At 41.1% G+C, this 4,094-nt stretch overlaps 1 long non-coding RNA gene across 1 annotated transcript; it reads right to left on the bottom strand.

Annotated features, from left to right (window-relative positions):
• Positions 1–224: 224 nt before the first annotated feature.
• LOC144246736 (uncharacterized) lies at positions 225–2,855 on the bottom strand. The gene is made up of 3 exons (XR_013340406.1): positions 2,791–2,855; positions 2,035–2,120; positions 225–366 (listed from the first exon to the last, which is right to left on the bottom strand). It is a non-coding gene; the product is annotated as an uncharacterized LOC144246736 (long non-coding RNA).
• Between the last annotated feature and the right edge of the window lie 1,239 nt (positions 2,856–4,094).

The raw sequence follows: 4,094 nt of genomic DNA, 5'->3' as shown, positions 1-4,094 counted from the left end.
CTACAACAAACGCTTTGAAGTCCAAAAATAAGCTTATTCCAACACTTATTCCAAGATTCCAGTTTATGCCAAGATTTGTTTTCAAATCTTTCCTTCTAGTTTCATTTTTTCAGATGTTCAGGTAGATGCCCCTTCTCCCCTGCCACTACTTGACCTGAAGCAGGGAGCAGTGCCTCCAAAGCCATGCTCCATGCAGGCAGACTACAGGAAATGAAAGCTGCCATTCTTCTGCCTGCTCTGTCAGATGTGCCATACAATTTGTGGAATTCCAGAGGCATTGGTCCAACAGAAGGAATACTTGACTCCAGCTTGCTGGTCTGTACATGAGGAACAAGTATTTCTATGATATTCTCCAGTTCAGCAGACCTGAAAGCAGAGGATTTATTACACACAAGATCAAGAAGCCTCTCCTTTGATCATTTATACAGTGAATGAAGGCATTCAGAGCCCAGCTCCAGCACACTCTGAAATATTTCTGGACACAGCCAAGAACAATAACTAAACCTTGGTTGGAGAGCAGATCCTTTGCTGGGGGACATCACACAGCAACTTGTTTGATTTTGGTGGGGAAACAACAGTTTACACAAGCTAAAAATGTAATCCTTTTGCACATGGAGCTCTTCTTTGTAAACCATGCTTTAATACACATCTGGGAGCCAGATAATAAACACTTCAGATAAATCACTGGAAGTTTTAGAGAGCTTTACATGCTCTCTCAGACTTTCAGTTGAAGAGCAGAGGCCACAAGGCAGCACTGATTACACCTCAGTAGCAAGTAACCATTATAAATATCAACGTTGCATTCATTTGCACAGTTTCTGTGAGCTTTCTGTTCTATTTCTGAAGAGCTCTCTTCAGATCTCTACATCTTTTGTTGTTGCACTTAGGTACTTACACCCCATGCTTGAGGGCTGGATATCCCACTGAGCCTTGAAACATCAAAAAAAGATGGCCAGAACATTTCTTTCTCCTGTAAATCAAATAGCTCCATGATGCCCACAGCAAGTTTTCCCCATGACTCAACCCTTCATTCAGCCATGGCCTGTCCCAGAACTGGGACAGCACCTGCAAGTTATTGTCACCTTGAAAGGAGTCATTCACCCCAAGCACTTGGGATTTTAAGGTGTAGGGAAGTCCCAGTCAGCTGGAGCTACCCAAGGAGATCAATATTTGTCAAGAAGTTTCTTTGACACTTGTCTGAGGTGTTGTTCTGGAGTGATCTTCTCGTAAGAGTTACCACAGCTCATAATTAACAGCTGAGATTTTTCAGATGGACATAAAAAATTAGATGGTGGACAGCTTCCAACAGGGGTGAGCTTTAGAAAACCGTAGGTGGCAAAAAATGCTAAGACAATGATTACCTCCAACTCAGTATTGAAACACAAAAGAGGTCCGTTAAAATTTAAATCACATTATCACAACTGAGTTCCCACTTCTAAGTTCTCAGACTTGCACTATTTTCTTCCAAAAACTGGTCAGCCATTGTCAGTATTATTAACTTCTTAGTGGCAATCAAAATTTTTGTTAAAATAAATGGTAGTAACAACTGGTAAAGAGAAAAAAACAAACATTATTTTACCAGCCAAATCCAACAGTGTTGTCTCAGGAGGCACCTGAAATTTTGCTTACATAAGTACTGCAGGCTTGAGCTCATGCTAAGACAATCTCAACAACATTTTAAGCTTTAGTAGAATAACTTTCATGTTATAACTTCATTCAGTCATTAAGACAGCAATAATTTAAGATAGGAAATAAAGAAGAAAATTTGTCTTTGCACAAGTTATTCTATGAAGGACTGGAGTATTAATATTATTGGGTACATAAAACCCTGTGCAACCATGGAAACCATGGCATTGGATCCATTCAGCCTCCAAAGCTGAGCTGGGCCTATGGTTGCTATGAGAGGATATAGCACACACCTCTCAGCAGTTCTGCTTAGAAAGTTCTATTGTGTGTTTGTCTCCACTTCATATCAGCATAAAGCTATTTGTGGAACTGAGGTTAAGGAGAGGGTTCTGAAATCTGAAAACATACCTTACAGATTAATTTAGGAAATCAGTTGCTCTTTCACAACAGTTTGGGGCATATTTGTGACAATTTGACTGATATCTTCCCTTGTTCTGAAAAGATAAAAAAAGGATATAGTGAATTTGACTTGGAGAAGTTAGGGATTAATTTATATTCCAGGAGCATATACATATCCTTTTCAAGCTCCTCAGCCCAGACATCCTACAGACAGCCTGCAAGAGTTGGTATAGAAACATGCTGCTGGTTTTTTAATTTAATTGCAAAATTTTAAGGAAAAATATAAATGTAGATCTTTTGAAACACAATAAACTCAGAACTGTAGCTATTATTTAATCAATTATCTTTTCTAATTGCAAGAGCAATTACAGTAGGAACAATAACATGGCAAATAAAACCATCTTGATGTACAATAATAAAGCCTAAAAATCAAACAGAAGTTTTCTAAAAGCTTTATGAACTCTCAATTCAGGGAATGACATCTGTAGCAGGGTGGGGTTGGAAAAAACTTTTCCTGTGAAAAGCATGGAAGTCACCTAAACCAACAGCACACTTTTGTTTAAAGTGAGTTATTAAGCATTCAAAGCAGTTGATGATCTCTACACCAGCTCCTCTGACAGCAGCTCCCCCTCCCACCAATTTTCCATGCTCAAGGTGCTGTCCTCAGACCACCTCTTCCCTCTCAGCATCAGAACAGTACCCTACCCAAGCCATTCATATTCCAACTTTCTGTGTCACTGTCTCATTTAAAACCACTTTTCCTACCTTGCAGGACCTGCTCTTCGTAGTTTGGTCTCCGTAACGTTCACCATCTGTCCCCTCTCCAAGCTGATGCCTCTGTTCCCCAAGACAAATTTTGCTGCTTCTACATATGCAGGATGCACCAGAAATACCAGAATATCCAACTTGAGAAAACGGAGAAGAGTTTCTATCTTCTGAGTCCAGGTGCCTCCTTTAGTGTGGTTGAAGTGTTCAGCGGATGACAGTGCTCGTTTCTGGGAGTAACAGTCAGGAGCAGCCTTTCTGCCCAGGAAAAGCTTGGAATTGTTTCCAGCTTTACCTCTGTCAGAAGGAGTTTTTACTTCTATTTCATTTTAAAGTCTATAGAAAAGCCACCCAGTTTCCTCCAAGCTGTTGTGGGTGCATCTCGCTCGGTGTCCCCCAGCGGCCCGGCGGCCACGGCTGAGCAGCTCACAGGTGTTGCAGGTGTTGGATAGGTGGAGGTCAGTAGTTCACCTGAAGAGTGTTCAGCAGATGGAGATGGCTTCTCTGGCACTCAGACAGGCTGAGGAGCATGCTCCAGAGAAATATCTACAATAACATCGGAGCAGGCAGAAGATGTTTACCTGAAGGTGTTCTAAACTGTACACTCAGCACCAAAAATGCTTATTCAGTTGTGGCAGTAACCAAAAATTACAGAACCTTATAGAACCTTAAATTACAGTAACCTTACAGAACCTTAAATTCTTTACTTACATAGCAGATGGCAGAGCACTCTTCTTCCTTTGCTTTTGTTTAGTGGACCATTATTTTGGAAGACCTAACTCCAAGGGCAGTTTGCTGCTTTATGCAAGACTCACATGTCCTGCACAAGAAACCAAAGTGGATCAAATCCAAAAGCTTAGCACCAGAAAGGGCAAGCGTGGTTCACAGAGGGTGGTGCCACATCCATGGAGGATGTCATATCTCCTTAGCAAAATCTTCTCTAAAATTCCTCAGTACCTCCTTTTTCATGTATGATTTTTCCAAATGTGATTGTAACACCTGCATCCTACTCCTGCATCACACTTTGCTCTTACCAAGCAAAACTATTGGTGTATAAATGCTTTCATAAAAGTGCTTTTGGAAATGTCTGTGTGAGAAATACCAAATTTGGTATAGGCAAATGGCCAACTCCTGATTTACAAATGGTAACAAATCCCTCAGCCTGAGCCTTTGCCATTAATTTACAAAACAAACATTCTCAGGAAGAGCAGAAGCTGTGAATGTGCTGTAGGCAGCAGGGATGATGTCAGGGTTGGTGCCCTGGTTCAAACACCAGTGCAGTCATGAACCACTGGAAAGACAGG

This window comes from Lonchura striata, chromosome 9 (assembly GCF_046129695.1).
Source record: "Lonchura striata isolate bLonStr1 chromosome 9, bLonStr1.mat, whole genome shotgun sequence".
Taxonomy (NCBI): Eukaryota; Metazoa; Chordata; class Aves; order Passeriformes; family Estrildidae; genus Lonchura; species Lonchura striata.
The sequence above is the reverse complement of the archived record's forward strand: the minus strand, read 5'-3'. Positions and strand labels throughout refer to the sequence as shown.